Below are 24,610 nucleotides of genomic sequence, written 5' to 3'. Positions count from 1 at the left end.
AGGGAAACCCCTACTAACTTCACGAACTAGAACAACTGGTCGGCCATGCCGAGCACCTTTGCTTTACCAGCAATAAGTCTTGCTAAGGAGCATGAGGAACATGTATGCAAGGTCTTGAGTATTCTTCGACAACATCAGTTGTATGCCAAGATGAGCAAATGTGTCTTTTGCACTCCTAAAGTCAGTTATATTGAATTTATCATATCTTCTAAAGGGATCTCAGTGGACCCTGCAAAGGTTAAGGACATTATAGAATGGCCACAACCCAACACTATCAGTGAAACTAGAGGGTTTCTAGGTATTACAAGGTGGTATAAAATATTCGTCAAAGATTATGCACTCATTGCTGCACCCTTGACTCAGCTACTCAAGAAATCCTCTAAGATCACATGGGCGAGAGAACAAGAAGATTGTTTCCAGCAACTGAAACAATACCTCATCTCCACACCCGTACTCAAGCTACCTAATTTTTCTCAAGATTTTGAGGTGTTATCAGATGCAAGTGGAATCGCTACAGGAGGAGTCTTACACAAGAAGGCCGACCAGTTGCCTGCACTTCCAAAAAATTAAGGCTTCATGAATTGAACTATCCAGCTCATGACTTAGAATTATTAGTTGTTATACATGCCCTCAAGTTATGGAGACATTATCCATTGAGACGCCAATTTCAGCTGATTACTAATCACCAGAGTCTAAAATGGATTTATCCCCAACCAACCCTTAACATGAGACAAAGATGTTGGATAGAACTCCTTCAAGAGTATGATTTTCAAATATAATACAGACCCAAAAAGGAAAATGTGGTTGCTGATGCCCTTAGTAGAAAAGCCTTCCTTGGAGCCATCTCCATGGCCAACAATCCAATATTGGATAAGGTGAGGAAATGCTCACAGAAAGATGAAGCCTATCTTCAACTCATTCAAATTCTCAATCAGGAAAATGTAACAGAAAAAGAAAAAGCCCTAGTAAAGAACCATTCTATGGAGGATGGCCTTCTTTACTACAGACATCGACTTTACATTCCTAAGGATACCTCTGTAAAGCAGTTTATTCTTCATGAAGGTCATGATATTCTAGTATCAGGGCACTTGGGTATGCAATAACTCTTGATACCTTGAGAAAAAGCTACTTATGGACAGGAATGAAGAGGGATGTACTTCGATACATCAGACAATGCTTCTCTTGTTAGAGAATCAAGGCTGAACGAGTAATGATGCCAGGAAAGTTACAACCGTTAAACATACCTCAAATGAAGTGGGAATTCATTAGTATGGATTTCTCACAGGTCTCCCCACAGTTCGAGGGTATGATTCCCTAATGGTAGTTGTGGATATACTTACTAAAGCCTCCCATCTAATACAAGTAAAAACCACTTATACAACCTCAGATATAAGGAGGATCTTTGTTAAGAATATCTTTAGACTACATGGGCTTCCAAAGAGAATTATCAGTGACAGGGATGCAAAGTTCACTTCCAAGTTTTGGAAGGCTCTATTTGAAGCTTTAGGAACACAACTATGCTTCAACATGGCTTATCATCCTCAGACAGACAGACAAACAGAACGGGTAAACCAAGTAATTGAATACATCCTTTGAGCTTATTACAGTAGAGAACCTCGTAACTGGATTCAATTTCTTCCCTTGATAGAATTGGCCTATAACTCCTCTTTTCATAAAAGCATTGGGATGTCACCTTTCAATGCTCTATATGGGCATGAATGCATATCATCATTGAATTTTTTTGACCCTAATATAAGGGTGGAAGCATCAAAGAAAATGCTAGAGGAAATGGAAGCCCATACAAAATCCATACGACAAGATATTCAGGCAGGTAAGGATCGTCAAAAGCATTATGCAGACCAAAAGCGATCCGATCGGATCTTCACACAAGGAGACAAGGTTTTTTTTTTAGTGCGGCCCAAAAGAAGCAATCTATCTTTGGGAAAATTCAAAAAGCTTAGTCCCAGGTATTGTGGTCCTTATGAAATAATCAAGGTCCTCAGTGATCAAGCCTACAAATTGAAACTGCTAGAACACATCAAAGTTCATAATGTATTTCAAATTAACCCTACATCCCAAATCCCAACCATGCATTGGGATGAACAGATTGTAATGCAACAGCAAGCAGTGTTGGAGCTTCAGCTAGATTGTATCCTGGAAACTAGAGAAAGTACTCTTAGAAATAGAGTAATCAGGGAACATTTGGTAAAGTGGAAAGATTATCCCATTGAAGATGCCACTTGGGAAGATGAAACCTCTCTTCTCAAAGCCTTTCCCAATTTTGGTTGAGATGAGGGCATCTCAAATTCTTAAGTTAAGTTGGGGTGATTGTAAGGTCTCCACCTTTCTGGCTGCCGAGAATGAACTCAAAGCTTTAGGAGAAAGCATTGATCATACAATCAGGTAAAAACACTATCTCAAAAGCAATAGAAAATAGTGTTTTTGGAACCTTAAGCACAACAAATCCCGGGCTAGAAATTTTCAAAATTAAATTTAGACAAATACTGACCCCGCTAGTTCCTCCAAAAGATTCGATGTAAATTAAATTATTAAGAAGAATTGGATGGTTGCAGTAATCATTTAAGCATAGACTTTTACTAAGGCCTCCCAGATATTTATGAAAATAACAGAAAATAGCGTAGAAAATAAACTGGTTTGTGGGGGGAGGTAGTAGGGGCTGCTAGGCATAGAAAGAGAAGCAAGTGGTGCCTTCTTGAGCTTGGGGGCTACCTGAGCTGCAAGCAGCTGCCTATTTCAGTCTCAAAAAGTCCAGAAGACCCAGAAAAACTATAAATAGGGCCCTAGGCCTCTCATTCTCACTCAGACTCTGAGTCCTTGCCATTTCTCTCTCACATAGGAAGAAAACTCTACCCCAAAAATCAGTAGAGAGCAAACCTCTAGCTGATTATCCACGGTAATTAGCCTAATCTCTTTTTAATTAGCAAAATTATGCTAATTTATCTCTATTTTCTTAATTAATCTAGTTAATTAAGAAGATTAAATTTATTTACAATATAAATTACTCTCTTAAATCTTTATATTTTTTTGATTACTTAGATTAAGATTAGGGATATTTATCTAATTAATTATTAAGCCATATTAGGGCTGAAAATAATATTTTTAAGTCTTAAATTAAGTGAAATTATTCTAATTATCAAAGCTGTATTAGACTACTAAGAAGTTAGGAGAATTATATCATATTTTTTTATTAGTTTTTGTTATTAATTAGGTAAAAATTAGCTACTTTTAATCAAAAACCAATGGAAAATCTACTTAATAAAATCCAAAATTCTTAAGCTAATTATCATAGTTAGGAAACACTGCTAGATACACATCATAAAATACTCATTAAAAGATAATTAATCTAAGTATTTAATTAAGCTAAAAGTAGTTGTTTTAAGCCACAAATTAAAAGATAAAAATTAGTAATCAAGTTATATAATTAGGTGCTATTTATCAAAGTTATTTTACATTATAATCAAGCCATGGTAATTATCTGAAGGTCAAAAAAGTAATTGACCTATTTTTCTAAGCAAAAACAAACTAATTATAGCTACAATTAAAAGATAGAAATTTGTAAATCAAGCTAGATAATTAATTGATGACAGATCTCTAGGCCTATTGAAAGTAGGAGTCTCTAAACAAGAAAAATCCAGGGAATAGACCTTTACCATTGACAATGGCTTGGCTCTATAGCCCTAGAAGAAAGACCTAGTCATGTCTCATAGCAAAAAACGGGACAACATTTAAAAATCTTAGACTGTTTCAGCCCTATAACTTCAACAATTTGGGCTAAGGTATTCTCAAACAATGTTTTTCCCCCCCTAACAGATGTGAGGGCACAGCCACTGGTGAACTCCTCTTCCAATTGTAGAAGTATACTAAATACTTTTATCTTGGTCTTAGTGGGTTGAATATCTCACATGTATATTTGGCTTGACCATTTTCTTGAGGATGATAAGGTACATATTTGTTATGGATTACCATGAAGTCGTTTAGTAAGTGTTCTATCACGTCATTGAGGAAATGCAAATTTCAATCACTTACAATCTCAATAGGAAGCCCGTACTTAGTGCATATGCAGTTGTACATGAATGCAACAGTAGCTCTAACATCAATGTGGTGAGGCTTATACGTCCACAAGGTTGAATGAAGATGCATCTCCCAATCCCCCCTTCCTTGACTAACAATTTTAGTTAGTACTGAGCTTAGGATCTTGTTTGTATGTTTGGCTTGACCATTCGCTTGAGGATGATAAGATGCAAATTTGTTATGGATTACCAGGAATTCATTTAATAAGTGTTCTATCAATTCATTGAGGAAATGCAATTGGAGATCACTTACAAGCTCAATAGGAAGCCCGTACCTAGTGAATATGCATTTGTACAAGAACGCAATGGTGGTTATAGCAATGTTCTTCCTAGTAGCTCGTACCTTGGCCCATTTGGCTAAGTAATTTGTGGCCACAATAATATATTGCACCTTAGTTTTGTATGTCGGTGGTTGTATTAGACCCACAAAGTCTATAGCCCACTTACAAAATTCATGAAGTTGTTGTGTGAAGATCTCCAAGTGTTGGGCAAGCACGAGTTTAAGCAGCTTCTCAAGTGGAGGGTGAATGTTCAAAAAGCACTAGCAGAAGTGGAGCATGTACCAGCAACCAAATTCCATAGAAAGGACACCTCAATGCATGATGAAGATATCTTATATGAGATGGAAGATCTGGTTGGAGAGAGAGAGAGAGAGAGAGAGAGAGAGAGAGAGAGAGAGATGGTCGGTGTTGTCTCTGAGAGAGAAGGGAAGAGATGAGCATCGCATGGCAATTGGGTGGTGGTCAGTGGAGGGTGACTAGAGTAAGGGGGAGTGGAGAGAGAGAACAACAGTCGAGAGAGAGAGAGAGAGAGAGAGAGAGAGAGAGAGAGAGAGAGAGAGAGAGAAAGAAAGAGAGTTCGATAGTGAGTGGCACCGCCATGTGAGAGAGAGAGAGAGAGAGAGAGAGAGAGAGAGAGAGAGAGAGAGAGAGAGAGAGAGAGAGAGAGAGAGAGGGTATGTTGGATGTCTAGTCATGTGTGTACACATAGTGAATGAAGTAGAAAAAGAGAAAATGATGCTAGGGTGCTGAGGTGATAGAGGGAGTGGTGATTGAGAAGCACCACAGGTAAATGGAGGTGGTGGTTGGAAGGGAGGGTTGATGAGAGGTAGAAAGGGAAGGAGTGTGATAGTCTGGTAGTTGGAGACGTTGTATGACAGGAAAAACTATGAGCTGGGAATTTGTGTGCCAACAAAAAAAAGAGATCAATAAAATTGTGTGGTTCTCCTGTGGCATGCGAGAACGCAACATGAGAGAGGTAGTGGGCGGTTGAGGAGGGTGGGTGACACGTGCATGGCGACCATTAGAAGTGGGTGGAAGGGGATGGTGGGCATGCATGAAGAAGTGGTTGGGCCGGTGGGTTGGGCACTGTAGTTTGATGCTGCTGGCCATGCACTGAAGCAGTTACCATCATCAATGCTTCTCTATTTTTTTCTACTACTCATGCTCGTTTGTTTTTTTTTTCAAATTTCTCTTGGGGACGTTCTTCCCATGGTGGTGAAGCTCCTTTTGATGTCACCTACATGGGGGTTACAAGAGATGTCTATCTATTGGCTTCCAAAGAGGGACCTAGTGTAGAGCAATCGATAATACATACATATATATATATATATATATATAAGCATGTCTCTCTTCGCTTACTCTTGAATTATCTAGCATGGGAAATATAATGGAAAAATTATTTATATTCCCTATGCATTTCTCAAATCTCGACACCATTCACCTTCTATACTAGTCCTCTCGAATTTTGACAGTTTCTTCTTTAGCAAGAGGCCTAGAATTAACGAGAAAGAAAATAGAGTAAAAGTTTATGTGCTTCTACCCACGTATAGACTAGAATTCAAAACAAATTGCCATGCCATACAACTATATGCACTCTAATTTATAGAATATCATGATTCAAACTATCCTGATGATTTGTATCATTGTCCCTAATCACAATTTGATAAAGGATTCTCCTTACTAGTATCCAAAGATTTCAAAGATCTGAGAGAAATACATAGATAAAAAAGGAACAAAAAAAAATATTGGGCTTTATTTTTTGGCATATTTTTTGCACAAGCTATGATATTGGTCAAGGAGGAGCAACAGAAGCATGAAAAGGACATCATTCTTATTTTTATCCCCATTGATTGTATCACAACCTCATGTAATCCTGTCAAAGTCCAAAGATGTTGTATCATTATTAATTATTAAAGAGTGTAAAGGGACCGAGGGCTTCCAAAGTGTAATTAAATGCAATTCGTAAGCCTTAGTATTGAGCCCAATTAGCTAGGAATCCAATTTTTAAACCTTAGCTAGGGTATAAAAGCCAATTTTTGTAACTTTGGACCTAAGTTTTTGGATAATGAAAGTGGGCATATGCTGCAGGTGAGTATTGTGAGTTCTTTGTTTCTTTTGATTGTTCGTGTCTCCCTCGTGCAGTGTTGCAGTGTGAATCCGAGCATATGAATGCCCTTGTAGGTGAAATCTCTCTTTTTTTACCTAAGTTTCTCGTGATGGAGTTGTATTTTTAGGTGTGCTCGTCTACAAGCTATTTTCATTCCCTATGCACAATACAGACAACTAATCTCATTTTTTACCATAGGGATAGATAGTGCACGTCCTAAGGAATCTATAGAGTGCTTCGTAGGTTGAGACCGACCTACCCAAAATAGGTTGTGTATCTTAGGTGCAATTTTTTCCAAGTGTCAAAAATGACTTTTGAGCATATGGGGATGTTGGATATTCTGTACATTCTAGGTAGTAAGCTTCATTGCAATCAGAGCATCATAGCTATACAAAATCATCAAGTAAAGCTTGCAGAGTAAGGAAAGTTGCGTTTGATGTTTGCTGAGATCGATTTCGGCAAGAGCACATTGGACTTGGGTTTTTCAAGAGATTAGCTCTAGTAGCCTCCATGCACTAATCGGGTCAGCTACGTCCCATTGATTGACATATTTGTGGTTCTTGCTTTGCTAGCATCAATATGGCGAGGCTTGACAAGAAACCGACATTTTGGCGATGTTGCCGGGGACGAGACAACCTAGACTAGGGAGAAACCCAAAGCATTCACTTAAATTTTCATTACTTTATCTAGCTTTTACTAGAGTAAAAAAATTTCTGACTTTATCACAACTGAGAGGTGCTTGAGAGTAGAGATACTCGGTAAGAACCTTGTGAACATTAGTTTAGTAGGACGGATTAGGTAAAGGATCTTTGAGACTAGCCAGTGGTTGGTAAGGGTGTCACCAAGTAGAAAGTAAATATTAGAGACTCAATTTGAATTTGCTACCTTCTGCATTGTAGGGTAAGTACAAAACCATCAAGATTGCATCTAATCTAAGGTGCATTGAAGAAAACCAAAAAGTTGTGAAATCTATCTTACACACGCCTAAGATAGACAGGGGATTTTTGGGATTGACATTGTGAAACTGAACTTGCAAGGTGGTAGACCAACTTGATTAAACTGTTTCCCTTGATTTTGGAAACATTTGGATCACTGAAAGGCTTGGTCAAGCCCAAATCTAGAAAAACCGCCAGCTTTTGAGAAAATTAACAAAACTAAATTCAATTCTGGCTAAAATTTGAAACTAGGGTGTGGATAAATTCTAAAACTTGTGGGAAAATCAATCTGTGAAGTAAAAATTGCAAAAGGTCAAATTATGTTAGAGTTTTATCTTAGGCACGTCGAAGATAGAATTCCATCAAGAGAGGGTATTTTGACAAATTTTCAACTCACAGGGTTTTATTAGACCATTATACAGCAAGGGCAAGAGACACCAAGGAAACTGGAAACCTTCACAACGGGACCAAAAAGGGTGACAAAACACTGGTAAATTGTCCAAACTTTGTGAAACTCATTGGACAAGCTTAAAATCACATATAGGAACCTACACAAGTCACACACGACAAAAATGTGTTGAAATAGATAAGGGTAGATGACCACACCATTGATTTTGAGGAGGAGGTTAGAGTGAACAAACAAGACAACTTCTATATGGATCAAAATGGGGTGCAATACCTCAAGATACAATATCCTGATTCAGTAGACAAATGGGATTGGAGGTTGATACTCTAATTCCTAATAAGGCTGTGAAAGAAGGACCTGATGTGCTAGAATTAGAAGGATATGACTTGATAGATACTTAACCTCTAAAGCGCATACCCACTGACAACCCTAGGCTTGTAGTCTATTGTTGGAAAGTCAACTTGATATGGACTACCACCACCAAACCAAGACAATTGACGCCCTTGAAAATTGTGTATATTTTCAAGATCAAGGAGAAGGGTTTGACAAAACTTCCTGTCCACCTCTTTAGGGATTGTTATAACAACAATTTTGTTATGATGACTCCGAAGGAGATTGAAAATACCAAATACTAGGGACATTCGATCCGATAAATAATTATAGGAACAATACCTGAAGCTGAACAGAACAATAATAGAGCATATAGTAGCATGGTCAATCAGAGAGGAAGCATAGCTAGGGGCAATGTCAACAGGGGAAGAAATGTAGAACCACCTTTAATATGGAAAGAATGAGTGACACTAGGACAAAGAGAGGTCCACATGAGTCACATCAACCAAACAACTGGTTTGAAGGTTTGATGGGAGAAATGTTGGCGAGAAGGGAGAGAGCGGGTGTTGAACACAACCATAGAGTCAGACTAGCAAATTTCCAAAAATGGGTCAAAAATTATAGCGGATCAGTGGATCCATATGACCCATGTATAGAAAGTTGCCAAATGTGGCAAAAACGCAAAGATTGCCCATGAACATGGAGAAACCACAACCAGTGTTAGGTCAACAGCCACCAATCGCATGGACTAATGCTATACCATTCAAGTATATGTTGATTGAGGAATCGATGGAAGAATAGTCTCTAATGCCCGTCACGCCATACGCTGAAACAAGTTTGGTAACAATGGGGGTAGAAGAAGAATGGTTAATCAATTAACTCCGGTCCTTGTAGAACCAATGTACCAAACACCTTCTGATACAACACCTGTTTACTTCCTGGAAAACCAAGGAACTAGACCACCTATGATCAAACTAATGCCCTAACCAAAATCTAGAAATTTCCATAACTCTGAGTGGAAGACCATCGGAAGAATGACTGTTTTGGACCAAATAAGAATGGAGAACCTATAGAGGCGTATTGTGGAGTGTGTGGTTGCAAGGGTGGGCACTTTCTTGAAGACTATCCTAGAAAGTGAGTAAACAAAGGGAGAACCGCCATAAACATGGTTCAAGTTGTGGCCATTAGTTCATCAAAAGATGTACACACAATTCCAATTTGAGTAGTGACAAGGGCACAGGCCAAGGGGAATAAACAGAAAGATACAAGTGGAACAAAAATACCAAGCCATTCATCCAGAGACTCCTGTTAATGGTAATTATCATGAGAAGTGTATGTAATGCGAGAGAGAGAGAGAGAGAGAGAGAGAGAGAGAGAGAGAGAGAGAGAGAGAGAGAGAGAGAGAGAGAGAGAGAGAGAGAGAGAGAGAGAGAGAGATTCATTATCGTGCTTGGAGGTCACATATGACCCACGGGACCAACAAGAGATGTAAAAATGGTGTTTCCTCTCTCACAACCAAGAGGGATAATGGTTGATACAACTAGGGGGGGCACCCAAGGGTCTACACAATGGGGGATATAGGGTAAAGGGGCCAATAAAAAGCTGGGTCCTTGTAAAGGGACCCGTGGCCCCCCAATGTCAAGTATAGTTTGGACCCTTCATGAGTCATGAAAAGCCCCATGCTGAAGTGATTACGTCAGTTTGAAAAGGGCTAAGAGCCATTGGATGTGAGCTTGATCCTTGTTAAACGCTTTGTCTCATTATACACTCCACTACTCGCCACCTTTTCAAGGCCATTTTTGTTACAAAGAAAATAATGCGGGCTGTCTCGCGTCTTGTGTGCATTTCCGATCATGACAAAATTTCTATGGTAGATGCACCTTGCAACGGCCTTTTGATAGTGCCCCTCTAACAAAAGATCTGTACAAAACCTAGCTCGCAATTTGCTGTAGAGATTAGGTGGCACTATAATGGCCCCTTTACCCTAATGGGGACTCTATGAAGCAACCTTAAATAAATGAAAAGAGAGCACGGGCGGGGGGGCTGGTAATTGGGTGCAGTGTTCATAGGCATGGGAGTTTAAAGTTCTTAGATGATAGTCCATCCACCACGGTAGGCTGTCTACTGCCCTTTGAGCAAGCCTCAACTACCTTCTTCAGTTTTTATTCTTTTTGTTTGAGTTGTGTGTGTGTGTGTGTGTGTGTGTGTGTGTGTGTGTGTGTGTGTGTGTGTGTGTGTGTGTATTGTGTGTGTGTGTGTGTGTGTGTGTGTGTGTGTGTGTGTGTGTGTGTGTGTGTGTGTGTGTGTGTGTGTGTGTGTGTGTGTGTGTGTGTGTGTGTGTGTGTGTGTGTGTGTGTGTGTGTGTGTGTGTGTGTGTGTGTGTGTGTGTGTGTGTGTGTGTGTGAATGTTGTGTTCATGGTAGAGATACAAAGCATTGAAGCGTTAGGGTTTCCTAAGTGAGGTAACGATGGAGGTCGGCTAGCTTCTGAGCGCCAACGTCCTTTGCCCGGGGGAGGCCATGTCCTTCCCTTTTTTCTTGCTCCCTCATCCTCTCATCATGTTCCCTTGCCTCAGCCCTAAGCTTGGAATATTCCCTGCACAAATCAAATGTCTCTTCAAAGGGATAACTCTCATCCTGCTTCATCTGTTGTTGTTCCCCCCTTTCTACTTGAAGCCTTTCCTTCTGAGCAGGCCGAAAGCATCCACCAAGCGTATCTGCGGCTTCTACTCCTATTCAACATAATGGGCAGATGCCTTTCCTTGGAGCATCAAGACCGCATCAGTGCCCTAGTGATGTTGGCAAGGGGCTTGATCCCTCTGGTTCCACCCCGGTTTGCGACGAAGAAGGCCAAGCTCAGCCTCAAGCATCTGAGAGCTTCAACACGGGAGGTAAGCCTTCCATCATACTCTCTGCATCTCAAATAGCCAAACTTGAAAAAGATCTTGAGGCTAGGACTGTGGTAGGCCTTCTGGCAGGTCCTAGACCTCCTGCTGACACCCTAAAAAGTTGGATTAAACAACAATGGGGGTCTAGAGGCATAGTCCTCGAGACCATTCAATCCCTACCTAAAAACCACTACCTTTTTGTGTTTCAAACTACTGAGATGGCCCTTGACATCATCAGCATGGGTCCGGGGCTGATAAGAAGCTCCCCTCTCCTTCTGTCCAGGTGAAACAAGCACTTTAAACCTGAAAAATATGTCCAAAAACACTACCCAGTGTGGATTGAACTCCCCAACCTTCCCTTGCACTACCATCAACACCTAAAAATGATAGGTGGGAAAATTGCTAGGAGGAAGACCCAGAAGGGAATTCAACCCCTCGTGGCACCCACAAGTCCTAGTGGAAATGAACATCTTTGTCCCCTTCCTCCAACCATTGACATTTTTACAGATGATGGACAAGGCTTTGAACAGTCTCTGGTCTATAAGTACCTCCCTAAAGCGTGTTTCTTGTGTGGGGTGGAAGGCAAATTTTTCAAAAATTTCCCCATCAAGAACCCAGCTCCCTCACCCAAATTGGCTTCCCTGGCTCAACCCTCTACACCTGCCCCCAAAGAAACCCCGGTCCACCAGCCTTTTAATGATTTTGCAGCTCTCCCCTCTGCACCCAAACCTTCCCCTGTGCCTGCTCGTAAACCTGATCCGAGACCATCGCAGGGAAAAAAATATTGATGTAGTTGCTCTTCAGGAAATCAAAGTCTCAGGTGAGGATCTGGACAGAGGCGTCTCTCTGAGGTTTCTAAAGATCTTAGGTGGATCTCCACCTCTCACTCTAGAGGATCTAGGGGCTCAGCTTTGGGTTTTCCCAAACATTGGCCTATCTCTTTGGCAAGGTCGGGCAACTTTTGGTGCTCCATCTATCCCCCTCAATCAGCAAATTTCCCGATTATTTCCTTGTATGCGGGTGGGTCCACAGGGCAGGTTTGTGTGAAGAACTAGCTCAGTTTACGGGCCCTTTTTTGTTGATGGGTGACTTTAATATGGTTGAGTCTCTCAAAGACTACTTTCTTCTTAAAGGTTTATGCATCTCAGGGAGTGATAAGGACGCCTGGTCTACCCTTAAGGACTCTCTCCAGTTGTGGGAGTACACCTATCAAAACTACAGTAAAGGGGATTTAGCAAGGAAAGCCAGACTTCATCGTTGCTATCTCAGTATTCCCCTAGCTAATCTATTAAATCGCATTAAAGTCAAGCCTATTCTCACTAGCTTCCTCTCTGACCACTACCTGGTTAGCATCATGCTGGATGACAAGGCCAAAAAAGTCATGAATCATTGATTCCATACTGATCCTGAATTGTTTGAACTTTAGGATGTAAAGGATCTAGTCTCCCAAATTTGATCTGAATGCTTCTCCCCTTCCTTCTCTCTCCTTCTAAAGCCTCGTCCAATGCTATTAAAAAGACTCAGAGGATGTTGATTTGTATTCGCAAAGAGGTCACTGCCATCCGCAAGAATCATAAAGAGTCCATGAATGCTGAGCTTATCACCCTTGAAAATTCCTCCCTGGACATCCACCAACAATCTCTCATCTCGGTTCTTAGATCTCAGATCAGGGCAGAATAAGATCTGGCCATCAAACATGCCTCACTCTTCTTTAAAAAAGGGTAGGCTGGTCAAGTGGATAGGCCTTCTAAGACCATGCTCAAGTCCTTGAGAAGGAAAAACCCCAGCGAATTGGTCCCCCTATTTGTGGAAACAAGGAAGAGGATATATGGAATATGCTAGATCTCACTTCGAATCTCTATTCAACCCTCTTGAGGATATCACTCCTGAAATCAATAATGCTAGGTATCAACTGTGGGCTACTTGATCTAAGGTCATCCCCTTCTAAACAGCTAACAAGCTAGAATTGCCTATGTCAATAATGGAAATCTTGGTTTCCATTGAATCTCTCAAAGCTAAGAAGACTCTAGGATTGGATGGGCTCCCTGCTGAATTTTTTCAAACGTTCAAACTCCTACTCGCTCCCTTCCTTCTTAAAGTTTAGGAAGAATCTCTCGCCCATGAAGCACTATCCTTCTCCATTAATACTGGTGTGATTAAGCTTCTTCACAAGGGGGGTCCTAGGGAATCCTTGTCTAACTGGCATCCTCTCACTATGCTCAACACTGCGTATAAGATCTTTGCCCGGGCTGTGGAAAACATAATTACTCATGTGCTCATGAAGTGGATTTCATCATAAAGAAAGGCTTTATCAGAGGCCGAAACATAATTGAAGTTGTTATTTCATTATGGAAAGGCATAGAATATGCTCAAGATTCTAATCAGGACTTTGTGTTTGTAAAGGTTGATTTTGACAAGGCTTACAATCATCTGGAATTTTCCTTCATCTTACTAAGTCTTGAAAAAATGAGGTTTGGTCCTTTTTTGGTCAGCTTTGTTAGGGCAAGGATTTCTTTTAATGGTTTACTGTCTAATTTCTTTGTGCTCAACCGCTTTGTTAGACAGGGATGTCGCCTTGCCCCCTCCTATTTGCAATAGTAGCAGACAGTCTTAAGTGTCTGGTTAAGGCCAAGATGCTTGAAGGTAAAATCAAAGGTATTCGGTTAACCAACTCTGAAGGACAATACTTCTTATCCCAATTCGCGGATGGCACGAATGGATTGCTAGCAAATGAAGAAGAAACTCTACGGGAATTTTGGCAATGTTTGTAGCTTTTCTGTTTAGCTTTTGGTTCAAAGATCAATCATTTCAAAACAGGGGTGAAACAAGGGGATTCTCCTCTTCCTCAGTGGCTCCTTGCTTCTAGATGCTAGCAAATTCTTCCCCACTAGCCTTTCCGGCTTTTGTGCATACCCATGGGCGTTGGGATCTCCCTCAAGGACAGATGGAGTTGGGTTCTTAAAAGGTACCAGACCAAGCTGGAAGGATAGAAAAGTTTTCAGGGTTCTGTCTTGGGTAGGATAGTGGTTATCAACCATTTCCTCATGTCCTATGTGGCATTCTTCCTTACATGTTGGAGGCCTCATGAGGGGAACCTAAAGGACATAACTAAAATATGTTCTTACTTCTTATGGTCATGAGATCCTCTTACTCATGGTCGGCGGGCTAAATTCATATGGGACATATGTTGTCTTCCTAAGGACCAGGGTGGCCTTGGCATCATCAACATTTCCACCTTAGCTGATAAGCTAGCTGTCAAGCTTATAGACAGAGCTATCCACAATCCTAAGGAAGAGTGGTCTATTCTATTGCTAAGAAACACTTGTAGGTTCAGACTCTCATAAGCCAAAGGATGGAGGAATCTTCCTAGACTCACCCTTTTCTTCAGCCGCTTTCTCTCCCTACGGTCTGGTGGATCTGACCTTCAGTGGTCCATATGGGGAGCTTGGAACAGACACAGGGTTAGTCTCTCCCCTAATTGGAAATCCAGCCATAGCCAAGCTCTCCTACTCAGTGATTCAATATGGTGGCCCTGGACCACTAACCAGGAATTATCCCTTGACGGCTCTAGACTAGACCTCGCTATCCATAACAAAGGGATCCAAACCTGGTCGGATGTTTGGTTCCCCCCTTCTCATGACTGGCTCTCTAACCTTGAACTCTCTCTCAAGTTCTAGATGAGGCTGTGGGAACTTTTGTATCTCCAAAAGTGGGTAGCTCTTCTTCCTGCTTACTTCCACTGGTGACTAAATTGTTCTCTAGCCCTCTCCCTCAAAGGTATAATGTGGAAGGGAGGTTTATCAGCATCCACCCCCAGATCAGAGACAAACCCCTCTCTCCCCCCATCAATTTCATTTTGAATCAGAGGTGGAACCTCTCCCTTAACAGGAGGTAATGGAAATTCAAGTTTAAGACCCTGCGTTCCAAGGCCTCTTCCCCCAAAAAGGTTTCTCTTCTCTAACTAATCCTCTACAAAGCACTCTGGACAGGTATGAGACTCCAAGATTCTGGGCTCTCCTCAAGATTTTCCCCTGTTGTAAAAGGGTGATTGAAGACTTTCCCCACCTCTTCATTGCCTGCCCCAGCAATCTTCCATTTTGGATACCAGACCTCTCTTGTATTGGCCGAACCCTCACTTGGAAGCATATCCTACTGGGTGATAATGTAGGCATCCCATCTGTCATTTGGAAGCACTTAAGGGCTGAGTTCATGTGGGCTATTTGGAGACACAGGAATTGCTGCATGTATGAGTAATCTTTTCAGGATTCATGCTTGAGAGTATTTCCTGATGAATTTCTTTTGCAAGAAGAAAAGCTCTCACTTACTAAGTGAAAAATCTACAGGAAGAAACAGAAGATGATGGACTCAGTTGGGACCCTCTTGATCAAGTGGGATCTGATTCTGAGCTGTGCTACATTCAGGACACTATGGAGGAGGAGCTGAAGGTGGACATTGACATCCTTCTTTCTAATTGGAATTATGCTAGAAATCTGTTAGTTAAGATCCACCCGAGCTTGATGCTCTAAAATACCTTTGTAATTGTAATGCTAACAGTAGTACCTATCCCTATGCTCCCTCCTTGAGCGTTTTTATGTAATTTTGTCTTTCTAATATAATCACCGCCTTACATTGGTTAAAAAGCATTGACATCGTAGCAATAAGGTGTATTTAGGACGTGATAATTGAAATTCAACCTAGGAAGATGAAACTCCTTCAGTATAAGTGTCAGCTATCTTGTTGGAGTCCATGAAGTCCCTTGTGGAGGCTACCCTCGTCACTATCTTACACGAGGTCAATGAGGGGGGATGATCCGACGGCTAAGATTAAAGCCGCCTCGCCCCCTCAAATTTGGGCACTAGATCCCCTTTGACCATATGGTCGTGCCATATAGTGACAAGGGGCGCTCCGAAAGACGTTCTTTCTTCAGATTTCTCACGAAATCACAAGCTTGTAGTTTTTGAGATATTGCATCGTATAAGTATTGCCGCAAAGTGAAACCACTATTTATGTGTGACAAGCAGCTTGTTGTGAGAATGCAATAGTTTTAAGGTATCGTAAAGAGAGTTAAGTAAAGCAATTAAGCTAGAAGGCACATGCAGAATGATGGTATTGCAAGATGCATTGACCTGTGTATGCAGGATGTGTGAAATAGGTCAAATGCACTAAGTGAAGCATCGTAAGGAGTCCACTTTCATTGAAAATATTGAAGCCCTATGTTTGAGGTTGTGTGTGTGTGTGTGTGTGTGTGTGTGTGTGTGTGTGAGAGAGAGAGAGAGAGAGAGAGAGAGAGAGAGATCGACACTTGTACACTCTTCAAGGCATAGGTGATAGAAGAGGTTTTACACGGGAGCATGAAACGGCCAGGGCAAGCACCAAATTAGGTGTGTGTGTGTGCGTGTGTGTGTGTGTGCGTGTGTGTGTGTGTGTGTGTGTGTGTGTGTGTGTGTGTGTATATATATATATATATATATATATATATATATATATAGAGAGAGAGAGAGAGAGAGAGAGAGAGAGAGAGAATCCGCTTTCGAATCTCTCCAAGCAAGTCTACAGAAATGGCCATGCGCAGGCCGCAGAGGGGGATAAGGAGAGAAGATCTACTGAGGAATCTCAAAGCTCGAGCGAGATCTTTGGAGCAATCCCTAAAATGAGTGAGATAGGGCAAGGCACATATATAAAACAAAAACCAAACATGATTATTTAGGTGACTTCAAGCACAACAACAAAAAATTAATAGAATTAATTCAAGATTGCACCTATTTTTAATGGTAAATCAACCACAAATTTTTGACCGAAAAACCTTTTGAACAAGATTTGGGTAGAGTGTTTCCTTTGATGGGCTAGAACACTTGGAACCATTGCAATGGCATGTTGATATTCCTCTCCTTGGAAATTGTTGCCCTCAAATAAAAGATCATTGCAATTTGCTACCGCCATAGTGGTTCTAGGCATCAAGAAGCTTTTGCATGAGTTTGTAAAAAAACAGTTTAAGCATGTTCCTCGTGAGCAGAATAAAGAAGCTGATGAGTTGGCTAGGGACAAGTTGGATGCCTTGGTAGCTCCTTTAAAGGTCAAGGAAGCCTTGTATGTAGGAAGGGAATCATTGCAAGATGTAGAAGTATTTCTTGGTAACGGGAAATGTCCAGAGGGCATGTCAAAGGTTCAGCGTAAGAGAATAGTTGCAAAAGCAAGAAACTACACATTGGTAGGTGAGGATCTCATGCTTTATGGCAAGGATAGCATTTTGAGAAAAGTGACGTACAAAGAAGAGATAGGCTTGATTTTGAAGCACTGCCATGAAGAAACAAGCCATCAAGGCAAGGATCAGGTTGTCTTTCGTGTTTTGAGAGCAGGTTACTGTTGGCCCTCTATGATGAGAGATGCTTATTTTTGGTGCAACTCATGCCATGAATGCCAAGTGTTTGCAAATCGGACGCTTTTGGCTCAGCCTCAGAAAGCTATAATGTCTTTTGAAGCATTTGCAAAATGGGGAGTAGATGTTGTCGGTCCAATGCCAAGGACCAACAATGGTAAAAGGTATATCCTTGTGGCTGTGGACTATTTGACAAAATGGGTGGAGGCAAAAGCAGTAAAAGATGTAACAGCTGGAAGAGTGGCCTCTTTTTTATATGAACAGGTGTGTTGCAGGTTTGGAGCTCCTATGGTTATCATTTCTGATCGTGGACCAGGGTTTAGGGGAAAACTTGTTGCTGCTCTCATGGAGAAATTAAAAATTCAGCATAGGCATTCTTCTCCTTACTACACACAATGCAATGGGCTGGTTGAGAACTGCAATGGTCAAATTGTGAAGATGCTATCAAAGTATGCTAGAGAGCATCCTAAAGAGTGGGACTTGGACTTGGAAAAGTGTTTATGGGCTTATAGAACTGCGTATAGAATGTCAACACAGTTTACACCATATGAACTTGTTTATGGAAAAGAAGCTCTTATGCCCATACAAGTGTAGTTGGATGCCTTGAAGTTTTTGTGCAGAATGCAAGGTGAGCATAATGACAAGCTGCAAGAAAGAATTCTTTCTCTAGAGTTTCTGCGAATGAATAGAGAGAAAGCCAGTGATTATTATCTTCAACAAGCAGAGACAAGGATGGAGAAAATGAATAAGAGGCTGCCAGAGAAAGAGATCAAAGAAGGAGATTTGGTGATGAAGTATGATTCTCGCTTGGATTTTACTTTTCAGAAGAAATTGAGGGACAAATGGTTGGGTCCATACAGAGTGAAGCATGTATTTTCTAATGGCACCTATGAGTTGGAAAAATTGTCTGGTGAACGTGTGCGCTATAGAATAAATGGTTATAGATTGAAGAAATATTTTGTGAGGGATGTGGTTCCAGATGCAAATAGTCTCTTGGTTGAGCATAAATGCTCTACCTAGAGGGTGGGCAATGATGATAGACCGCTTTTGGCGTGTACAAAGTAGCGTTTATATGCATGGTCATATGTACAAAAAGATGTAAATATATGCATTTGGGATCTTTGAAAAGTGGTTTCAAGTTCAAAAAAAGGTGCAACGTGTGCACATTGTAAATATGTGTGCTTGCGTGTCGGTAGTTGAGCATACGTACATGCCTGGATAGGGTATCGGGGCCTTGGATATGGTTCTATGTGGCTTATTTTGGCTCTAGATATTGTGTTTGAGCTTTCTAGAATGTAAATAATGCAAGTGACAAGTGTGGGTAGTCTCATCCCGCTCGAGAAGTTTGACACATGCGGTAACTGTCTATTTGCGGCGCCTGATCTGCGTTGTGCGTGCACCGCCCTAGAAGTGGTCAAAAATAGAATGTGGGGATGTGGCAAAGTGCTTAGGGTATTGAGGATCAATCGTAAAACATTTGGTGAATTTTGGAGTCCATTTGGGGTTTTTCCCGCGAAAAATGCTCGCCGGGGGTCAAAATTGGCCAAAACTAGGTCAAAAAAAGGTCAAAAAAGGTGTGAAAAGGCATCAAAGTGCCACATCAGTGATGCTGCCGTGAGTGCTTGGGCTAAAGGAGCATTTTGGAAGCCAAGTTTTGGCACTTTCACCTCTCTATGTGGGGAAGGAAGCAGGGTTCCTACAGGTGGTCTAGTGCAGTCCCGTCGCGTTCGTGTCCTGTTTTCGAGTGTGTGGAGGAGTGAATGAGAGCTTTCTCTCTTCAATTTTGCACTTGGGAGAGTCTATGGAAGCTCTGAGGTTTCCATGGATGTGTGTGTGCGAGGAATTGAGGGAAGAAGGTGTGGCTTTCTGCAAGACTATGTGACCCTGTATTGGTGCCATTAGGGTTGGCGCTACTCCAAAGAGTCCAACAGAGTGGAGTTTGGTGAAGGCTTTGCAATGGTTTGAGAGTGGCCTTTTGTGGCTGGATTTTTTGGGTTTTTGATGGTTTTTCTTGTATATTTTGGTCACCATCAAGCGTGATTTCCAATGTTGATCACCTCGACTCACCTTGTAGTGTCTGCGGGCAGGGAAAGGGCTCGTAGGTCGAGGTGTTTGGAGTTTGAATTGAGCTTGTGGGTAGAATTTTTAGGGAGCTTTTGAGTGGTGGTGAGTGAGGTGAGGAATTTAAGTAAATTCCTTGTATTGTGTTGAGTTTTCTGGGTGTGTGAGTGTGCACACGACATCTTTTGCTCCATCATTGGCTGCTCACCAAAACCCACAATTACTGATTTTTTAGGTTTGGAAAAGACCTAGTGGTGAATATGATTCCACCTTCAATGGATTTTCTATTTCATCTATAGCACTAAGAGTGTCTATATGAGTATAGTTTGGGGTAAGATCCAGCTCATGATTACTCAATCACTCATTAAAGTGTTGATGGTCAACTCATGGACCCATCACACTTGCACTTTCAAGAAAAGAAGTCCATAAAATGCCAAGGGGTAGTGGATAATCTCAACTTCCAAAGTTGAATTCAGAATCAAATATCTAACCAATTTAATATTTATGTTGGATGTCTTGCAAAAGTAATAAACAGGCTAGAGGAGTTGAAAACTCATATTTAGAATAACACAGTGTACATGCATAGCAATATTTTCTCACTACAATAGTATGCATGGAAGGCTTACAAAAAATCCTCTTGCATCCTAGATTTTGAAGCGAAACTGAGAAAGAAACTGAACTTCAAATGGGATCTCAAGTGGACCTCAAAAAAGTGGATATATAGATTTAAATGCATGTGGAGTTTTGCTATTCCAATAAAGCACAGATTCCCTGCATGGTTGGTTTTGCATCAGGGCATTTGGTCTGGTCAGAGAGCTCTTAAAGATGGATTTGGGGATGGGAATGTCAAAGATGCAATTCCCCAGAAGATCTTCAACATGTCTTTGTAAGCTGTCCTGCCAATTCCTCCAATCTTCTGGCTCTAGGCTTGAGCTGCAAAGAGGTCCATCCACTTCAATTCTCAGCTCATGAGTTATTGATAGGAGACTATATTAGAATGGATATTCCACTATGGAATACGTGGAGAATGACTTACTTGTGGACCTGCTGGACTCAGAGAACAAAGACTATATTTAAGAGAAGATGGACAATTCCATTGAGTTTGTCTATCAATTAAAGAAAATTTATGTCTCTTGTCTTGGTCAAATGAAGGATTTGGGAAGTGGCCCTTTGTATCTCATCCAAAGAGAACACTAATGGCAGATTTGGAAGGAACTTATGCTGAGGTCCTACTAAAGAGAAAGACTGTTTATGGCTTTTGCCTCTCTTGATTTGTTGTAGATTGTTTAAGGGATGCCTCTCTCCCTACCTGTGAGGCACTGTTGTAGCTCCTTTGCTTTTTAATATATTTCCTGTTCTCTCAAAAAAAAATGTACAAAGAATTTCTAAGGAGCTTTACTTAAAATTAGACTAAAAGCTTTTAAATGATGCAAACATGCCCCTCTTTTTGAAAAAGGGACCCATCAAACCAAATTTTCATTGGTTAGTCGTGCTCAAAAGCCCTTAATACTAAAGAAAATGTGTGAATTTGTAAGTTTACGACTTTCAAGGATTTTGTCTCCTACATACCACTAAAACAAAATGTGTGATGTGTGACCACAATTATGCAACTTGTACTTCATCCCACTAACATCATTAACACATAGTGAGATCCCGCTCTTATCACATCATGCATAAAGTGTAATACTAATAAGACACTCATATGGTTATATCACTGAGATACATGAAGGTAATCTATTTTATAAAAAACAAGTTCTGCTTCTTGATGTCGCTACATGCTCAATTGCCAGATTAATCTCAAAGTACATCCTTATGTTTTAATTGTGTTTTTTTGAAAAAGACCGCAACCAGTTAGATATGCCAATAATGCTTTTTTTTTTTAAAACCAGTCAATAATTCTTGTAGTATGGAACGGGTGTGTAACTCACTCCTATCTTATTGCAAACATAGCAAGAAGTCACAAATTAATTGTCAATCCATGGGACGAAGCTGACTCGACTAGTGCATAGAGGCTACAAGAGGTTGTCAATCTCTTGGAAAACAACAAACAACTCGCATCTAACTCAAGCTACACTCAAATGACAGAAATCACCAAAAGCTAGTCGCTAATCGGCAAACAGATCATAATTGTTACAGCATCAAACGACATCCAAACATTATGAAACTTTTGGACATGTTTATAAGGCCTAAGCACACAATCTTATGGTCTCAAATCTCACTTTAGGTCAAGTGCAAAAATCACGATTATTAATAGCAGTGACTTTTTGACCTAGTCGTTTTCGACCCAGAATGCATCTAAATGCTTATCAATGATGCCCCAATAACCCGCCTATACTTATTTTATGATTTTGAAGCTTAAATTCCTACTTATGATGAAATTAGGCCGCGGATCGCGGTAATGCCACAAGCTACGGATTACCATGAAATGCTTACGTCAATGCGTAGAGCTCTTACCTGCGGTTGTAACGCAATAGATGGCACTGCAATGTGACAACCGAGAAGGGAGTAGGAAGAGCGAGAAGAAGATAAGTGAGCACTGTTAGCTCACGCTATGTTTCTATTATCCAAAACCTATAAAATACTTACAAAAATTGGCTTTTATACCTTAGCCAAGGTTTTTGTGGTCAAAACTAATGAGTCTGGGAGCTCTAACTAACGATAGGTTGATACAATCTGGAAGCTGATAGCCCCAGCTCATCAATTACACTGTTTATCTGGAAAGTAGGAGTTACAACATTCCCGATTCATCAAAATAATAAGTGTTTTTACAATAAAAGCTCCGAAAAATGTTATCTAAGTTAGCTTGCTGCTAACATCCCCCCCTTCTCGACTGTGTCGTCCCTTGACATAGCTTCATGGACTGATGTAGTCTTTGGGTTGACAGTTGGCGAGGCGGTCTCTAAGCGCATGTAGGGATTTTTCATATCTGATTCTTCTTTCTTTGTCTGGAACTTGCAAGAACTACATGGTGACTCTGTTTTTAAGTTCAATGGCTGAATAACTAACAAACCTTGATGTAAGGTTGCTTATCACTGGCCCAGATATCTTTGAAGATCTACAATGATGTTCATCATGTCACTTGTAGAGCATCAATGACTAGTTCAAGCTCCTTAGCCTTAGCACTGCGACTAAGTGTTGTTGTTCGCATCTTATCTATCATTGGTTGCATTTGCTTGGCGTATTCATTCACTTGCATTATGACTTCATCATTTGTTTCCAAATCTTCAGGTCTACCTGGGGTTGTTTAGAGGTCTGGGACATTTCAGTTTGTGGGTCTTTGGTTGATACTGTGGTTGATACTGTGGCTTCTGCTTGTGGCCGTGGAGGGGGTTCTAATTCTCCTCCTTGAGGCGTTGTGGATGCCTCTGTTGATTCTTGTTGCATTGTTGTAGAAGGCCCAACTTCAGTCGTTTTTGTTCCCTTTGGCTGTTCAAAACTAGCCTCTTCCTGTTGTTTCTCTTTTCCCTTTGCTTCCTTGCCCTCATTGGATTTAGTAGGTTGGTGAAGGGTTTGGGCTTGGCATTGAATGGTCTGCTTGCTCCGTAGTAGGTAAAGTGGGTTTTGGAGACATATCTTTGTGTTCACGACGTGACTCACTTTGTTTGTCTCTGTTGCTCGGCTGCTTCTTCCTTTGCTTTTCTTTGAGCTTGTTGAGCTTCCTTCAGCTTTAAGGCTTCTGCTTCTGCATACATCTACTCAAGAAAATCCTTGGGATCCTCTGTTCCTTTCCTTGCAGGTTCTTGTTCTTGGTCCCCTTATATCTCTTGGACTCCATCTTTCAGGGTCCTCACCTGCAACTTGGCGGCTCCTTTCATACGTCTGGTTTTCTCTTTCAAATCTCGTCTTCTTTTGTTGAGGTTCCTCTTAGTGTGCTAGTGCTGCTTTCTTTTTCATTTCTTCAATTCTTGCTCGTCTTTCTTCATTGTCTGAGCTTTCACTGCTATGAGCTTCATGGGAGCTTTCTGTAGATTCCTCATTTGACTTGTACACTCTCTTTGTTGATCGAGTGGTACTTGGAGAAGGTTGAGCGGACACGATCAGGTGTTCTGATTTGGGGTTGGCGGCAAATTTTCGGCCATTCCAATAGCATGATATGCTATTCTTGTCAGCACTTCTGGAGCACCCAAATATGTGATCTTGCCTTATTTCTTTGTGCCTTTCAGTGTTGTAAGCACATACTGGGTATGATCAATTGCTTGCCTGGTTGTCGACTTCAATACTTGAGTGAAGGTGGTCGCAACCACATGGTTTGGATTTGTGTACCGTGGCGGTCTCTTGGATAATAAGTGGAAGTGTTGATGGTAGAGACGAGCTGGTTCTTCTACTTGACTTTGGATGAGATCAAAAAATGTGACAGCAGTTGTATCTTTTGTAAAAGTGCCTGCTGTCTTTCTCTCTCTGGCCCGCATCATCATACCTTCTGTTGGTAGCTTCAATGCCTCATTCACTATCTCTTAAGTGATTACTATTTCTACCTTTTTCCCTTGTTGATCAGTGATCTGGAACAACCCATATTCTTTGATTGTGGATAGTAATTCATATGCCTTCTGGAAATCAGCGCCGCATGGTTCTTGGTCATAGAAATCTCTTAGGCCTAGCCTTCTGTTGGCTTCTTTGGTGTCTGGCTTTGCAGCTACATCATAAATCTCCTTTGGTAGCATTTTCACTTCTACCTAGTGTCCTTCTCTTCTCTTGAATCTACCAATGAAAACAGTTGTGTTGTTTTCTTCAAGCTATTCTTTTAACAAGTAAGTTGCCTTTGCCGTCTTCACTGAACTTGGATCTAATTGATATGGCGGCAACTCTTGCAGCTTTTCTTTCTGGGACCCCCTTTTCTTTGCCTTCTCGGAAGCTTGCATTGTTCCTGTTAAGTGAATATAGTGTCAAAGTTATAAAATTCTGCGAATTCTACTCTGAAATGCCCTGAGTTTGAATTGTTGACAAATGATGTCCATTTTGCTTCAAATCAAGTTAGGAGCATGCATAGATGCATAAAAACATGCAGAGATCACAATCATACAGTTCAGGCAAAAATTACAATAAAGTAAATAATCGCACTGGGGATTTTTTCCAACTTTTTTCATTTTGACATTGGCTTGAAACATGTGGCATTTAGGTGCTCTGAGTGAAGTGTGG

The 24,610-nt window shown here is 40.9% G+C and overlaps 1 pseudogene; it reads left to right on the top strand.

Moving 5' to 3' along the window:
- The first annotated feature begins 848 nt into the window (after nt 1-848).
- On the top strand, nt 849-15,291 carry LOC147455987 (uncharacterized; annotated as a pseudogene).
- Nucleotides 15,292-24,610: the final 9,319 nt, after the last annotated feature.

This window comes from Adiantum capillus-veneris, chromosome 6, assembly GCF_014529385.1.
Source record: "Adiantum capillus-veneris isolate H3 chromosome 6, ASM1452938v2, whole genome shotgun sequence".
Classification (NCBI taxonomy): domain Eukaryota; kingdom Viridiplantae; phylum Streptophyta; class Polypodiopsida; order Polypodiales; family Pteridaceae; genus Adiantum; species Adiantum capillus-veneris.
Note: the sequence above shows the minus strand (reverse complement) of the source record. Positions and strands in the feature narration are given on the sequence as shown.